Source organism: Apium graveolens, unplaced genomic scaffold, assembly GCF_009905375.1.
Source record: "Apium graveolens cultivar Ventura unplaced genomic scaffold, ASM990537v1 ctg7671, whole genome shotgun sequence".
Taxonomy (NCBI): domain Eukaryota; kingdom Viridiplantae; phylum Streptophyta; class Magnoliopsida; order Apiales; family Apiaceae; genus Apium; species Apium graveolens.
Window position 1 is genome coordinate 19,516 of NW_027420527.1, and position 18,315 is coordinate 37,830.

At 40.0% G+C, this 18,315-nt stretch overlaps 1 pseudogene; it reads right to left on the reverse strand.

Moving 5' to 3' along the window:
- Window positions 1-2,473: 2,473 nt before the first annotated feature.
- LOC141704281 (receptor-like cytoplasmic kinase 176) lies at window positions 2,474-17,050 on the reverse strand (annotated as a pseudogene).
- Between the last annotated feature and the right edge of the window lie 1,265 nt (window positions 17,051-18,315).

Below are 18,315 nucleotides of genomic sequence, written 5' to 3' on the forward strand. Positions count from 1 at the left end.
ACTATTTTATCATTATTTATATAAATTCTCTAATTCATTAAATATGATTAATTAATAAATTAATCATATTTATTCTACATCGTGAGGGATACTTCTCAGCATATCGCGACTATCCGGATAATACGAATTCACTGCTTAGAATACCAAGAACCTATTCAGTGAGTAGTTACCGTACAATCAATTCCTTCTACCCCGCAATGTCACGATTAAATACAAGGCATAGAACTTATGTCAAGCCTATCTTATTTAATCATTTGTTTTCCCATTCACTATGCTTAGTTCTATTTAATGTAAATTAGAAACTCCTTTCTAATTTCATTCACTCTGGCTAGAGATTCCTGAACTAGCATAAGTGGATCAGCATTGAACTTTCTCTTCCTTCACCGGAAGGAGTAGATCCTTTATTGATCATACACTATCTTCGTGTACAAATTCCTATACTCAGTAGAGCCCTTATAATTGTCCCTGCAGACTAAGAACTAAACTAAAACATAGTTCAGTGTACACAAGATGACTATGATGACCTCAAGTCTAAGGATACTTGTACAACTATCACTATGTGAACAACTGCTGACACGTGAGTGAACTCCATCAGTTGTTCAGTTGTGTGAGTAATGTTCAGTGAACTTATTCTATAATAAGCACCTACATACTAGCTATAGTGTCACCACACAAATGTCTATGAGAACAGGCATCCTTCATAATGAAGCAAGCATAGTATGTACCGATCTTTGCGGATTACTAATTACCAGTTAGTAATCCTACGACCAGGAAATATTTAAGTTTAGAGTTATCATCCTTTAGGTCTCATTATGATATCATCATAATCCATAAAAAGCTTTACCCTAAACTATGGTATATCTTATTTAAACACTTAAATAGATAAAGCCCGCAATAAAACCAAAATAATTCTTTTATTAATATCAATGAAATCAAAACAGATTACATAAAAGTTATTCCTAAATCATCATACATGATTGGATTTAGGACACATCTCTTTCAGAGGTATGGAGCAAAAATTGAGGCGGCCCCTTTTTGGATTTCTTTTCATAATTTGTCCCTATAGATTTATGAAATTGCAATCGCGTCCATTCAGGGTCGTCCGGAAGTGAATCGGAGCTGAAACGAATGGAACTCGGTTTCCGAATAATCCTCATAGGGGGTAGTACACGAGGTATGGAGCAAAAATTGAGGCGGACCGTTTTTTGGATTTCATTTCATAATTTGCCCCTTTGGATTTATGAAATTGCATTCGCGTCCATTCGGGGTCGTCCGGAAGTGAATCGGAGCTGAAACGAATGGAACTCGATTTCCGAATAATCCTCGTAGGGGGTAGTACACGAGGTATGGAGCAAAAATTGAGACGGCCCATTTTTTGGATATATTTCCATAATTTGTCCCTATGGATTTATGTAATTGCATTCGCATCCATTCGGGGTCGTCCGAAAGTGAATCGGAGCTGAAACGAATGGAACTCGGTTTCCGAATAATCCTCGTAGGGGAAGTACACGAGGTATGGAGCAAAAATTGAGGCGGCCCATTTTTTGGATATCTTTTCATAATTTGTCCCTATAGATTTATGAAATTACATTCGCGTCCATTCGGGGTCGGTCCGGAATTGAATCGGAGCTGAAACGAATGGAACGTCCGGTTTCCGAATAATTCTCGTAGGGAGTAGTACACGAGGTATGGAGCAAAAATTGATGCGGCCTGTTTTTTGGATTTCTTTTCATAATTTGTCCTTATGCATTTATGAAATTGCATTCGCGTCCATTCGGGGTCGTCCGGAAGTGAATCCGAACTGAAATGAATGGAACTCGGTTTCCGAATAATTCTCGTATGGGGTAGTACACGAGGTATGGAGCAAAAATTGAGGCATCCCGTTTTTTGAATATCTTTTCATAATTTTTTCCTATGGATTTATGAAATTGCATTCGCGCTACTCTTGCCTTCGATTTTATGGATAAGATCTTATCCTTATGCCACCTGATCTGCGATGTGGTTTGATTGTCAAGTAATTGAAGAACTTCGTAGTCATCTTCCACTGCTTCCCATAAATCATTTGTCTCTAGATGGGCCTCCATTCTTGCTGCCTAAACATGATAACCTTCATCATTGAAAATTGGAGACCAATTTGTTGGAATTATATAAAAAACTCAGGAACTGATAAATACATAAGAGAATAACATAATTTCTTTGCAAGGACTTAATGTTATTGAATGGATAGAATTAGTATTAATACACCAATAATTCTAACTGTTATGCTAAAACTAAGGCTGCAACTTCCTAATCTTCCTGAAACGGTCTACAACTACCTAAATTTCCTGAACAATAGTAACTGCTACTAGATTCTGTAACCACTTATTTATTAACATTTATATAACTAAGAGATAAAATAAATATCTGAAAATGCAGCATCACATTCTTGCCCCCGCTAAAGCAAATTTCAACAATTCTCATATATCAGCTTACGTACAACAAACTAGATGGTAACAAACCACTTCATGCCTTGTCAGTTTGCATATGTTAGTACGAATAATCATTTAACATGAACTACACATTGATTATTATTTCATTTTGAACATATGGAATAGCTGCTATAGATTGCTAGGGACAACTGATCGTCATTTTTATATTTTATTTTTATAATGGACAAAAGCTAGCCTAGCTCATCTACTATGATGCTTTTGAAGTGAAAGTTCATTAGAAACTTTTTCAGCCTTTCTTAAATCCTGAAGCTGTTCTAGTACTTTCACCACTTGATTCATCTCAGGTCTTAACTTTGGATCTGTTGAGAGGCATTTGTTTGCCAGGGTACCAGCCTTGAATGCTGCTCCTACCGTGTAATGGCCTCCAATACGCCCATCCATGATGTGCATGACTTTCCGTTTGCTGGTAAGATAAGGTTTAGCCCATGGAACAAGGTTTTGTTCTCCTGCTGGACGGTTCTTGTCAACTACTCTTCTCCCTGTCAGTATTTCAAGAAGAACTACTCCAAAGCTGTAAATGTCACTCTTCGCAGTTAGATGACCTTCATAACAGATGGAACTTGGAATTAGAAGAGAATGCAACAAAATAAGGCCTCCTTCTATAATTTTTAGTTAAAAGGTGAACAAAAAATGTAGAAAATTTAACACCTTACTAGTTCACTAGTCACCTTGTTTTATTTTCTTGTTTCCTCACTGTGTCTTTGTACTAGTAACTTATCTTGAATGTACACGGGGTTAATTTTGACCTACTTCAGGTTTTTGGTATATATGGGTTGTTGAGGTGGTCAGCTAGCAATCCCATTACAAGAATAGCTCAGGTACTCGACCAAAATCAGTCGGGACATGGTTTTTTAAGAGTCTCCTTGGTATAAATGGCCTTGCCATCCAAGTATCCGGCAGAACCTGGTCGGTTATTAAATGGTCGGATTTACATGGCACTGACCGTCTATGTACATGTCCAGCATGCTGATGTGTTACAAAAGTAAACGACCACAGAAGGCAGATCTAGTATGAAGGTATTCAGGAATTGGTTGTTATGCTAATTATTAGATAATTAGTATATAATTACTAGTTTATAACCGTGTCATGCTTCTTTAATATATAATATATTTTTATATATAATTACATTAGTATCAATAATAACATAATAATTATTATTATTTAATTATTTACATGTATCATTTAGAACCACTAATATTAATTCTAAGTTTTAGTATTATTAAGGGGAGAATTCGAACCTTGGGTTTCTCGTAGAATAGTCTAATTAAAAAATAAATTTACATTGTTGAGAGGATGTTGAGTTTTAGGTTGAATATATAATAACTTAAATTGAGATTATCCTTTTTAGTATAAATTTAACGGATCTTATTTAGGGCATGTTTGGGTGATGTCAAATAAGTGACTTATTGGCTTATTGACTTTTACGCTGTGTTTGGTTCAACGGAGGGGAGAGATGGGGAGGAATTTTAATAGAGGGAAGGGAAGGGAAGGGGAGGGAAAGGATATAATATTAATTCTATTTGGTTGAAGGAAGGGAGGGGAGGGGAATTAACTCATTTTTATATTTGGTAAGCAAGGGGAAGGGAGGGGTTTATAATTAAAATTACATATAAGTCCTTTAGGATATATGTAAGTGTTAAGAAGTGTAAGGTCATTTTTGTCAATAAAATTTCTCCCCTCCAAAAAACCCCAAATTGGGAGGAAACAAAATAAGTCCATAAGGGATTTTGGGCCCCTTCATTTCCCTCCCCTCCCCTCTACTCTAAAAATATGAACCAAACACATTTTTTATTGCAGGAACCTTCCCCTCCCCTCCCCTCTATTTTCTTCCAACCAAAGAGGGGCTTAAGCCCGTACTTATCGACGCACAACTTATATAAATTGTTGAATTTACAACTTATAAGTTGATAAATTGAATGTTAGTGATGACGTATTTTTTCTTTAACTTATTTTGATTTTATATTTTTTTTTTAATTTTAGTTTCAAAATATATGCTTATAAATGTTATTTAAATTTAAAATTCACGAATTAAGATATTTGTATTTTAAAATTATTTATTTTAGGTCATTTAAGTAAAAAAATTCTGACATATAAGTAATTAAATTATCCAAACATATTTTAAATTATAACTTACTTATTTTAAAATTTACCAAACGGGCAGGTTTTCTTTTCCTCCTATGAAATACGCTTGTAGGTATTACTTTAAAAGGAAATTACCAAAAGTATATATATACTATTGGATGCAAAATTTAATTACCAATATTTTTGCATCAACAAAGACATATTGATAGGTAAATAAATTATGATTGTATAATTAAATACTGCATTAATTGTACAAACTGTGGGCTGCTAGGCCCAATAAAAAGATATATGATACTCAGACCAGAAAGGTTAAGCCTGATGGACCAGATCAGGCCTGATGGAATAAAAAAGGCCCAAAAGCCCTGATTATTAATTAATTTCGTAATTAATTAATAAGGGACAAATCAGATGTTGAAAAGAGTCCCGATAAGGATATAAATCCTTGGAGATTAGCCTCAAGGGGACCTAAAAGGATAAGGAATCAGTTTCCTACTATCTAGGACTCCAAAGTCCATTCTAATTATGAGACTTGCCCACCAAGTCTCCTATACCAAGTCCAATTCAAGGACTCCCAACATCTATATAAGGGGTCTCACCCCCACCAATCAGAACTACGTTTTTTGGCTTGATTCTCTAATTCACAGAGATACGTAGGCATCTCGTAAAGGCAGATTGAGTCACGAAACGAGAGCAGCCATTAAAGGCCTTGAGCTCCCGAATCTTAGTATTAAATACAGCAAGTAATAACCTTAGTTTTTTATCCATAACATTTGGCGCCGTCTGTGGGAAAACGCAACAACAACCATGGCGAGAACACGGAGAACAATTGGAGCTCTAGAGGAAGGAACACCATCAGAGACAACCCAGGTGATTTCATCAACCGTGGAGGTTCCTCCCCATTCAACTTATGCATCTACTCAGGGGAAGCCCAGACAGGGGCAACTCAACCTCAGCCACAAGGGACAACTCCCCCGACTATTCAAGGTACGAATCCTCAAGTTCAACAAGTACATATACCTGTGAATTCTCGACCCGTCGGGTATGAATATTCAACTGTTGTTACTACTAACCCCCCTTATGGGATGCCCCTTCGCCCTGAGGTTGGAGGAAGCGGATATGCTGGGCGAGCGAAGCACGAGGGCAGTCACCCCCCTATATACGAGGTTTGGGTCCTATCCAGGATCGGGAATTTTCTGGTCCTTATACTGAGAGAGACTCCGAATCTTCGGATGATGAAGTGGCCCCGAGAAGGAGGCGTCCTGGAAAAGAGCCAATGGCCGATGGAAGGCAACGCCCCCAAAGCACCCCAGGGGCGAATCCCCAAGAAGTGCAGGAAAGGATCAGGGCTCATGAGGCTGAAATCCAAAGGCTGAGGCGTGATTTGGAGGCTCACCAGGCCACCAGACCCCAGATACCTCCTAGGGGGAAATCCTCCTCCTATCATAGACCTGGATGGTCCGGTAAGAAGAAGGGCTGTTGTCCCAAGAACTGATCCAAGCAATCTCCTTCCCCTTGGAGATCCTGATGATCCAACTCCACCCTTCACAGAAGAGATAATGAATGCCCATATCTCAAGGAAATTCAAGATGCCCACTATCAAAGCCTATGATGGCACGGGAGACCCCGCTAATCATGTTAGGACATTCTCTAATGCACTGCTGCTGCAACCCGTGAATGATGCTATAAAGTGTCGGGCCTTCCCTCAAACCCTGTCGGGTATGGCTCAAAGATGGTACAGTCGCCTGCCCCCAAATTCTATTGGATCGTTCAGAGAATTAAGTCAGGCTTTTATTAAGCAATTCATCAGTGGAAGAGTCCATGAGAAAAGTTCAGCATCCTTATGAGTCTTGTGCAGGGAGCTAAGGAATCCTTGAGAGATTACCTGAATCGTTTTACAAAGGAGGCTTTAAAAGTCCCAGACCTTGATGATAAGGTAGCCATGATAGCACTACAACAAGGAACCAGGGATGAGTTTTTCAAGATGTCCTTGGCCAAACGTCCCCCTGAAAACATGTTGCAACTCCAAGAGAGGGCAGGGAAGTATATCAAGGTTGAAGAAAGCATGAGGAAGACCGTAGTAAGTAATGAGCCCACTGGAGGCAAGAAGCGAAAAACTGATTTGGAATATATTGCAAAGGACAAATATCCTAGAACCGAACAAAACCCTGATTCAACCCCCAAGAAGGGAGGACCTGGGCAAAAGTTCACTGAATACGCTAAGCTTAATGCTCCTAGAAGTCAGATTTTGATGGAGATTGAGAAAGACAGAGATGTTCGCTGGCCTAAGCCCTTGAAGGCTGATCCCGCCAAGCTAGATAAGCAAGTATTGCAGGTTTCACAAAGATGTTGGCCATGACACCGATGAGTGTAGGCAATTGAAAGATGAAATTGAGTTTCATTCGAAAAGGAAGATTGAACAAATACACTGGAGATGGAGGGGATAGAATAATAATGGAAGGAAGAACTTTGAGATCGTAGGAGGGACCAAGACGATCAGGGGCGAAACCCCAGCCTAGAGGACCAGTTATAAACACCATTTATGGAGGGCCGAGACCTCGAGGGCCTGTGATAAACACATCTTTGGAGGTCCAACTGCTGCTGGATTGTCCAAAAATTCCAGAAAGGCATATACTAGAGAGGTTATGCATATTGTTGGAGAAGCCCCGAAGAGGGCCAGGACAGAAGTAACATTGGCTTTTGATGATTCCGACCTAGAGGGTGTGAAGTTTCCCCATGACGACCCGCTGGTCATAACACCAATAATAGGAAATAGCCCGGTTAAGAGGGTCCTTGTGGATAATGGTGCTTCTGTGGATATCTTGCTCCACGACACCTTTCTAAGGATGGGGTATAACGACTCCCAGTTGACACCAACCGACATGCCGATATATGGATTTGCTGGAGTAGAATGTCCTGTGGAAGGGATAATCAAATTGCCAACCACCATAGGTACGGAGCCAAGGCAAGCAACGCAGATGCTGGATTTCGTGGTGGTAAAGGCTAGTTCAACTTATAATGCTATCATGGGGAGAACAGGGATACATGCCTTCAAGGCAGTCCCCTCTTCCTACCATTCAGTCATGAAGTTTCCCACCCGAAACGGGATTGGAGAAGAGAGGAGATCAAAAAATGGCTAGAAGCTGTTATGTGGCCTCTTTGAGGGCAGATGGAGTCGGGGGGCAGGTTCTTCCTATTGAAGATATGGATGTTCGAGAAAATGATGAGAATAGAGGAAGGCCAGCAGAAGAATTGGTTTCGGTTCCTTTAGACCCCGAGAATCCTGAGAGGACTTTCATTGGAGCCACATTAGAGGAGCCCCTTAGAGGGAAGTTAGTGAAATTTTTGCAAGAAAATAGTGATGTGTTTGCATGGTCAGCAGCTGATATGCCAGGCATAGACCCGGAGTTAATTACTCACAAGCTAAACGTAGATCCAAGCCGGAAGACAGTGAAACAAAAGAAAAGAAATTTTGCCCCGGAAAGACAAGAGGCTATAAAGCAGGAAGTGGAAAAGCTCTTAGAGGCTGGTTTCATTGAGGAGATTCAATTTCCGGAGTGGTTAGCAAACCCTGTAATGGTGAAGAAGGCTAATGGAAAGTGGAGGATGTGTATAGACTTCACTGATCTGAATGATGCATGCCCCAAAGACTGTTTTCCGCTGCCTAGAATTGATACTTTGATTGATGCCACTGCTGGACATGAGATGCTGAGTTTCATGGATGGGTTTAGCGGATACAACCAGATCAAAATGCATAAGGATGACATTCCAAAGGTATCATTTATCACTGACTTTGGTGTTTATTGTTATCTTGTTATGGCGTTTGGTCTCAAGAATGCAGGAGCCACCTATCAAAGGTTGGTGAATAGAATTTTTAAGGATCTTATTGGTAAGACTATGGAAGTCTATGTTGATGACATGTTAGTCAAGAGTCTAGTAAAGACTGATCATATAGCCCATTTAAGGGAAGCTTTTGAGGTCCTGAGGTACCACAAGATGATGTTGAATCCGACGAAGTGTGCTTTCGGAGTAGGATCTGGAAAATTCTTGGGACTGATGGTCTCAAGAGGGGAATTGAGGCTAACCCGATAATAAAGGCGATCCTGGACATGGAACCACCAAAAACTGTAAGGATGTTCAGAAGCTTACAGGAAGGGTTGCTGCGCTAGGACGATTCATCTCCAAGTCGGGACAAGTGTTGTCATTCTTCAAGCTAAAAGCATCAAAGACTTTGTATGGAGTGAGGAAAACCAGAAGGCATTTGAAGAGTTAAAGAAGTATATGGCCCAGGCCCCGTTGTTGGCCAAGCCAGTTCTGAGTGAAATTTTATTCTTGTACTTGGCTGTTTCAGAGAGCGCCTTGAGCGCGGTGTTGGTTAAGGAAACTGAAAGTCCAGAAACCCGTATACTATGTCAGCAAAATTTTGCATGGTGCTGAGTTGAATTATTCAACTATAGAAATTCGCTTTAGCCTTGGTAATGGCTTCAAGAAAGCTGCGTCCTTATTTTCAAGCTCACCAGATTGAAGTGCTAACAAATCAGCCACTGAGAAATATCATTCACAGTCCCAAGGCAAGTGGGAGACTGATTAAGTGGGCAATAGAGTTGGGAGAGTTTGATCTCAAGTATAAGCCACGTACGGCTAAAAGCCCAGGCACTAGCTGACTTCGTGGTGGAATGTACCATACCCAACCAAGAAGTCGGGGGGCAGGAAGATACCATACCTCAAGACAAGGGAGTCGACAATGGGGACAGGGAGAAGATGATAAGGAAAAGAATATTGGGTTCTCTATTTTGATGGAGCATCAAAAACAAATTCCAGTGGAGCAGGGTTGGTTTTGCAAAGCCCTGATGGGTTCTTAATTGAGTATGCTATGAAGCTAGATTTTCCAACCACAAACAATGAGGCAGAGTATGAAGCCCTGATATTGGCCTTGGTCTAGCTGGGACACTTAGAGTCAAAAACTTAAAGGTCCGTGGAGACTCGAAGCTGATCATATCCCAGGTAAAGGGAGAATTTGAGGCAAGGGATGATACGATGGCTAAGTATGTCCCTAGTAAGGGCTGTGATGACCCAATTTAATGAATGCCATGTTGAACACATTCCAAGGGAAGAAAATGTTAAGGCAGATGCGCTATCAAAGTTCGCTTCGTCTGAGATTGAAGAAAGTTCAGGAAGTGTGTACTTCCGTGTTTTGAAGACACGAAGCATAGATGTTAAGCTTGTGGCTCCCATAGGCTTGGGGACGTCATGGATTGATCCCATCAAGGCTCACATTCAGACCGGTTGGTTGCCAAGTGATGCAACTGAAGCACGGAAGTTAACTGTTCGGCACTAAGGTACTCTTTGATAGATGGGATTCTTTACAAAGATCTTTCGTGGTTCCTACTTGAGGTGTCTCAGGCCCGATGAGGCACGCTTGGCTCTTGAAGAAGTGCATGAAGGTATTTGTGGACAACACTTGGGGGGCAGGGCCTTGGCTCATAAGATAACTCGTTTAGGCTTCTATTGGCCAGAAATGATGGCTGATGCCAAAGAATATGTGAAGAAGTGTGATCGCTGTCAGAAGCATGCACCAGTTGTTAGACAACCCCCCGAGATGCTGACCTCTATCAACTCGCCTATTCCCTTTGCCATGTGGGGGATGGATATTCTAGGGCCTTTTCCTATGGCCACGGCACAAAGGAAATTTCTGATTGTAGCCATTGATTATTTCACCAAGTGGATCGAAGCCAAACCCTTGGCCAAAATCACAACTAAGCAGGTTGCACAATTCCTGTGGGAAAACATTATGTGCCGATATGGAATTCCCCGTATCCTCGTCACTGACAATGGAACACAATTCAACAATGAGGAATTCAAGAAGTATTGTGAAGAAAATGAAATTGAGTTACGATTCACCTCTGTGGCTCACCCGCAAGCCAATGGGCAAGCAGAGGTAGCAAATCGGATAATCCTGGATGGACTAAAGAAGAGGATCGAGAAGTCAAGAAATAATTGGGTGGATGAGATACTTCCAATTATGGGCCTATAGGACTACCTGTAGAGTCACGACAGGAGCAACTCCTTTCATGTTGGCATATGGGGCAGAAGCAGTAGTTCCCGTGGAGATATCGCATTCCTCTCCAAGGATTCAGACTTTCAATGCTGTAGAAAATGAGGAAGGGCAGAGGTTAGCCCTGGATCTAATTGATGAAGTGCGAGATGAGGCACATGCAAAGATAGTAGAATATCAAAAAAGGCTTCATTCTATTACAACCTAAGGGTTAAAGAGAGATTTTTTAAACAAGGAGATCTAGTCTTGAGAAAAATAGAGGCTTCTGGTGTTGGACAGAAAGGAAAGCTTGCCCCGAATTGGGAAGGGCCGTACAGAGTCAAGAGCGTTCAGGGTAGAGGAACCTACAAGCTGGAAACTATGGAAGGTTTTGAAGTCCCGAGGACCTGGCACGCACAAAACCTGAAGGTTTACTACGTGTAAGATAGGTGAAGTACGATTCTCACTTGTCATTGACAAGTAGGTTTAAAAGCACCTTGAAGCTTTGCTTGCATAGGATTTTATATTCCAGTAGAATTTACATTGTCTAGTTATTGTTGATTAGGGTCGAACCCATGCTATGTAAGGTTTTGGAAAACCAGACTTCATATTAAAGAGTTTGAAATTATTTCTATCTAAGGATGTTTAAAGTTCAAATGCGTATTAAGATTGTAAAGTTAAAACAGAAAGAGGCAAGAAAAGCAACATATAAAATATAACCCCGAAGGGTAACAAGTTTAGATATGAATAAAGTTCAAAAAGAAGATATACAAAAAGTTAGGCCTTGGAAGGCTGAGATTCCTCAGAACCACTATCCGAAGTCTCCTCGGAAGTCTCAGTCGTTCTTCGGACGTCTCGGTTGTCCCCTCCGAAGTCCCTGTAGAAGTTCCCTCTGCAGAGATGTGGCTGTTGAGGCGCTGCTTTTGGAGGCTCTTCCACCCTGGCCTTCTTAGCGACAGGCTCAAACTCCTCTTCGGAAGAATCTTCCTCCTCTCCATCCTTGATCATAACAGCAAGCTTCTCAGTAACACCTCCAAGCTCTGGAACCCGCACAGGGCAAGGAAAGGGGACTGCTCAAGGACCTCGGAAACTCATCCTGGATGGCCTCCACAGCAGCATCCCAGCCCTCTTATAGCTAACTGGGTGAAGAAGGGCATCATGCTCCACCATCAAGTCCTTGAATTCTTGGTGTCCATCCAGCCATCAAAGGCTTTGTCCTTCTGCGCCTTCAGAATGACATTTTCGGCCCGGGCCGTCTCCAGGTCAGAAGTGGAAGAGGCCAGTTGAGCTTCAAGGGCCTCTATTTTTTGGTTGGCCTCTCCAACTTCTTGTTGGCATCTTCCAGGCCAACCTTCCAAGCTTAGCTTGGTGAATTGCCCCTGGAAATGGGCGTTAGCCTGCAAGAGAAACAGCGAAAGTTTAGAAAAGAAACGTGGAAAAATAAGTAAAAGGGCATAAGTAAAGGACGTACCGTCGCCAGAGCCTGGGCTCCAAATAGCTCATTCCCCTCTAAGTCCTGTTGAAGGACAAAATCTTGATAGTCCACCGGGGAGATGGAATGCTTAGACCATTCCTTGGACAGCGCCGTGCTGCCCACATTGAGTCCTTGCCCCGGATCCCCCAGGCAGGTTGAAAATAGGCCCTGGCCTCTGCTTGGTGCGCAAACTTGGCTGGGGCCTTCCTCGCTTGGCTCCATTGCCTGAAGGAGGAACTCAGGGAAGCGATCACCAGTCGAGGGTCTTTAAAGACTTCCCAGCCCTCTTCATCCTGGTTGTCTCCAGGTCCTTCGGCTTGGTAGCCTCCTCAATCTTCTCAGCCACTGCAACAAACAAAGTCAGTTGAAAATCAATGAAATAAAAGTGCAGGAAATAAAGGAGATAAGAAAGGGAACTTACTTTTCTTATTAACGGGCGAAAGGCCGCGTTCTACCAGGACGGTCTCCCGGATAAGGTCCCAACAATGGGAAGTGCCGTTGTCTTGCGTAAGGAGGTTGAAACCTCTAGCCTCCTCCTCAGACAAAGTTATGTCATTTGGGCTCCCGTCCACGGCCAGCCCAAAGGATGATCGAAACAGGGAGCCCCAATCTCCACCTTCCCAAATAACAAACAAAAAATCTTTCTTCCACCCCAAGTTGTTGTCAGGGATGGACTTCCCATTCACGATATGGGGGATAGTGGGGCGCTGGTTGATAGAAACCCAACCCGGACTTTTATCAGGGCTGTTTTTGAACTGAAAAATCTTCCTGAAGACAGCAACAGATGTGGGGACGTTGTGCTTGGCGCATTGCGACAGATAGCACAGAATCAACCTCCAGGAATTAGGGGGAAGTTGGCAAGGGCTGATGCCCACATCAGCCAGTAGCAAAGGAATGAATGGATGAAAAGGGAGTCTAATACCTGCCCTTAGAGTCCCTATAGACGCATAGCGCGTCCTTCTTCCACTGACAGGCCCTGTCGGCCGGACCCGCAAGAACCAGCTTAAAAGGCTCCTTGATTTTGAAGCAGCTGCTCAACTTTTCCAGCTCCTTGGGATCCCGTAAAGCACTAATGATCGTGCGCGTCCAGATGCGCATCAGACGGATACTCGTCCCCTCGAGTGTTGATCATGTCGATTAAGGAAGTATACCTCGATCGAATAGGAAAATCGTTGGACTTTCTAGCCACGTTCATCTTGGCCAAGCGAGTCATTCTTTTGTCAGCCATCTGAAAAAAGTAAGGGGCACGTAAATAGGCTATCTTAAAATGGCACACAATGGAAAATAGACACGAAAAGCAAAGGGAGGAATCTTACCTGAAGAAGCGCTCCTGAAAAAGGCTTTGAGCTCCGACTTGCTGTTATTCCTCTGAGAATCTTAGCAGGAAGATAAAGAAGAAAACTAAGAAATGAGAAAGTGAGGAGTAATAGCCTTTCCTCATTCCTTTATATAAGAGGAAAAGGAAGTTGAAGGGACGAAAAGCCCATTGAGAACAAAAGCCCATAGGAAAAAGCCCAGAAAAAAGAATATTCCAGAATATTCCTAGGAATTCTAGAGCATTCTTAACAGGGTATATTAAGCCCAGATCAATAAAAGAGGCCCAATAAGATTTGAAAAGAGGCCCAACAATATTTGAAAAGAGGCCCAAAGATTTGAAAAGGCCCAATAAAAGAGGCCCAATAAGATTGGAAAGCCCAATAATAGAGGCTCAGTAAAATTTAATAAGGCCCAACAAAAAAGGCCAGGCCCAAATCCAATTAGGATTTGGAAAATACAATACCCTAAATTAAAGCTAAATAAAGAAGGCTAGTGGAAGACCAGGAACCAGGTCGAAATCCAGGTCGTGAATCCTGCCCGAAATCTTTCGAGCAGACACCCGAAAATAACGGGTAAAAAAGACCAGAATCCAGGTCGAATTAGGTCGTGAATCCTGCCCGAAATCTTTCGAGCAGACACCCGAAAATAACGGGTAAAAAAGACCAGAATCCAGGTCGAATTCCAGGTCGTGAATCCTGCCCGAAATCTTTCGAGCAGACACCCGAAAATAGCTGGAATAACGGAACTGAATTGAGGTCGAAGCTTCGACCAGGAATGAGGTCGAATAAACCAAGCATCTTTCAAAAAATGGGATTAAAAACCCAGGTCGAAGTTCGACTAGGATCCTGGTCGAATTCCAGGTCGTGGATCCTAGTCGAAATCCTTCGACCAGGAAGCAAGAAAACCAAAGAATTTTCGAACAGGATTCAGGTCGAAATATCGACTAGAATCCTAGTCGAAATCCTAGTCGATAGGCTCATGACAAGAAGCTAAAAAAGGTGGAATTTTCGACCTAGATCCAGGTCGAATTTTCGACTAGGATCCTGGTCGAATTCCAGGTCCTAGATCCAGGTCGAATTTCGACTAGGATCCTGGTCGAATTCCAGGTCGTGGATCCTAGTCGAATTCCTTCGACCAGGATGGCAAGGCTGATCCCTATTTTCGACTAGGATCCAGGTCGAAATTTCGACTAGGATCCTGGTCGAAAAGGGCTGGAAATCAGAAAATTAGGGAAAAATTCCAGAAAATTAGGGAAAAATCCCAGAAAATTAGGGAAAATCCCAGAAAATTAGGGAAAATCCCAGAAAATTAGGGAAAATCCCAGAAATTAGGGAAAATCCCAGAAAATTAGGAAAAATTCCAGAAAATTAGGGAAAAATCCCAGAAAATTAGGGAAAAATCCAGAAAATAAGGGAAAATCCCGGAAATAAGGGAAAAATTCCTGGAAATTAAGATAATTCCTGAATAAAAGGAAAAATTCATTGTAAATGTGTAGGTCGCTCCACACTTTACGGAAAAACGAAACCCTGTAAGGGAACAAATAGACTTACTTCTGCGAAACCTAATCAATGTTTCCCAAAGTTGGGGGCAAATGATAGGGATAAATAAATTATGATTGTATAATTAAATACTGCATTAATTGTACAAACTGTGGGCTGCTAGGCCCAATAAAAAGATATATGATACTCAGACCAGAAAGGTTAAGCCTGATGGACCAGATCAGGCCTGATGGAATAAAAAAGGCCCAAAAGCCCTGATTATTAATTAATTTCGTAATTAATTAATAAGGGACAAATCAGATGTTGAAAAGAGTCCCGATAAGGATATAAATCCTTGGAGATTAGCCTCAAGGGGCCTAAAAGGATAAGGAATCAGTTTCCTACTACCTAGGACTCCAAAGTCCATTCTAATTATGAGACTTGCCCACCAAGTCTCCTATACCAAGTCCAATTCAAGGACTCCCAACATCTATATAAGGGGTCTCACCCCCACCAATCAGAACTACGTTTTTTGGCTTGATTCTCTAATTCACAAGATACGTAGGCATCTCGTAAAGGCAGATTGAGTCACGAAACACGAGAGCAGCCATTAAAGGCCTTGAGCTCCCGAATCTTAGTATTAAATACAGCAAGTAATAACCTTAGTTTTTTATCCATAACACTATATACCTAAGGAAACTCCGATTCGATCTGTTTGGCTGCCGGGAATAAGTTATTTATTCGCTTATAAGCCCGTAAGTACTTATTGACGAGTGTTTGTCGACCCAACTTATAAGTCGAATTTACAACTTATAAGCTGATAAGTTGAATGTTAGCAACGACGTACTTTTTCTTAACTTATTTTTGATTTTTCGCTTTTTTATTATTTTTTGTTTTAAAATTTATGTTTTTATATGTCTTTCTAATGTAAAATTTACGAATTAAGATTATATTTAAAATTTATTTATTTTAGCTCAGTTAAGTAAAATTTTGACATTTAACCAAACACTTATTTAACTTATAGTATTCATATACTTATCACTTATAAGTCCCTTATTCATTTTAAATCATAAATTATTTATTTTAAGATTTCCTAAACGTCACTTAACATAACTTTAAAAAGTAAGATCTACTTATTCATGCAATAAACAAAACAAACATATGTAGTTCAGTCCATCATACCGGTGACCATATACTCAGGAGCTGCATAACCATAAGTACCCATGATCCTCGTAGATACATGACTTTTACCATCCATCGGCCCGTCTTTCGCCAACCCAAAATCAGATAGTTTTGCATTGTATTTCTGTCGATTAATAGCAATAACAAATTGATAAATTATCAAACAGCTATAATATAAAAACACTCAGGAAAAATAATCAAACTGTTCAGCATACAGAATCTATAAGGATATTGGAGCATTTAAAATCACGATATTCACTTTTGCTTCTGGACTATGAAGATATGCAAGCCCCTTTGCTGCACCAAGAGCAACCCTCATACGTAGGTTCCAAGATAGAGGCTGAAAGTATGTACTTCCTGACACACAATTTTAAATCAAATCCCTTCCTGATAAGTAATAGCATTTCTAAATATTTAGGTTCATCAGTTTCTAATATATATAGCAGTGAGAAACAATATTATTGTTATGCATGGGCAATATTAATACAGAGAACTCACTTCTGATAGATGATTATCCAAGCTGCCTCTAGGCATGAACTCATATATAAGAAGCCTGTGTTCATCCTCCAAGCAGTACCCAATCAATTTTACAAGATTAGGATGACACAGCTGCCCAAGTAATTAATTTCTGCCTAGAATAGAAAAGATTGAAGAATATGAATCTATAAAAAGAACATGCTAGTGATTTCTGACATTATAAGTATCCTCTAGCTTCATACTCACCAACCACTCCTTGTGACCTTGGAAGCTTTCTTGTCCGAGTCTCTTTACTGCAATAACCAGGCCTGTACCAGCCTTAGCAGCTGCGAAAGTGTCTTCATTGATCCAACCCTTGAAAACACAACCAAAACCACCTTCTCCCAACACACTGTCCGGACGGAAATTCCTTGTGGCTAATTTAATATCATTAAATGAAAAACTCTTCAAATTTGGCGATTCCAAGATTTCTTCCTGGCTACGTGCTGTTGGTGGCACTAATACAATTTTGATGTCGCGCCTGTACACAATATTTCAACATTTCTTTTTATCTTTCATGAATAGCAATTACAGGAAGATTAATAAAGAGTTGTCAGTTTTAACTTGCTATATATAGCAAATATATACAGTATACAAGAAGATGAACATATAAGTAAGTTAAAAAACAGCAACAGGAAGATTAAAAGAGTTTTCAATTTTACCAGGGGTTTCAGCTTTGATCTTGACACTTAAACAAGAACCCATTTAAATGGAAATTGAATATCTACTTGGGTATGTAATTTAGATTTTCAACAGAAAGGAAGAGAAGACAGGTGAAATCACGAGAAAACAGCCACACAAGATTAAAGCAGAGAGTTGGGTTTGGCTAATGAACAATATAGTATATAGCAAATTTCTTCGAAATCATTAGCCGACAGCCTATATATACTATGGTTTCGTTGACCTGAAGCTAATTCACGAGCAAAGGTATGTCTCTACTTTTTGTGTCACTTTTCCAACTTGTCTTGTGTACATACATATGTAGTTGTAGGATACATGAACATTGTTTCATATGTGCACCAAATTAATTCACGGACTGGGCAACCACGCTTGTTCGTCAAAGTTTGTTCTACGTTTGGTCCATATTTTCTGAAACTGTTTGAGTTTTTAATTAAAACGTTTAAAATATGTTATACATATCATTAGAAATTAGATTTTACTCCACTATAAGAAATTATTATATTTATATTATAAAACATGGAACTTATTTTTATTATATACTAGTTTATTGATAATTTTATAAATACAAAGTGTATATTAAAATAACTCTATGCATTTAATATATTTGGTTAACAATAAAAAAATTTATATTTTTTTGATAAAATAACTTTACACTTAACATTACTAAAATTAAATTAATTTATAATCATATATATTAAATATGATAAACACTTTTATAGAATAAATAATATAGAAGAAGAGTTTGGAAATGAAGTGGACTAAATATAGATTATGATCTTACTAATATAGATTATGGTTTTTCAATCAATAAATATAGCATTTGTAGATGCTCTTACAAGTATGTATTTGCCTCAATAAAAATTAAGAGCATGTATTAAGTTTTTCTTTTAGGGGGTAGGAAAAAGTTGTTATTAATCTTATTTTACCATTATATGAAAAGACAGAATACTGAATTATATATAGTAATACTAATATTACTACCAACAAACTTTCATCCGAACTTTAAAAAACATATATTGCTTTAAAATAAAAAATTAAAAACAAATTAAAAATTAGTTATATTAA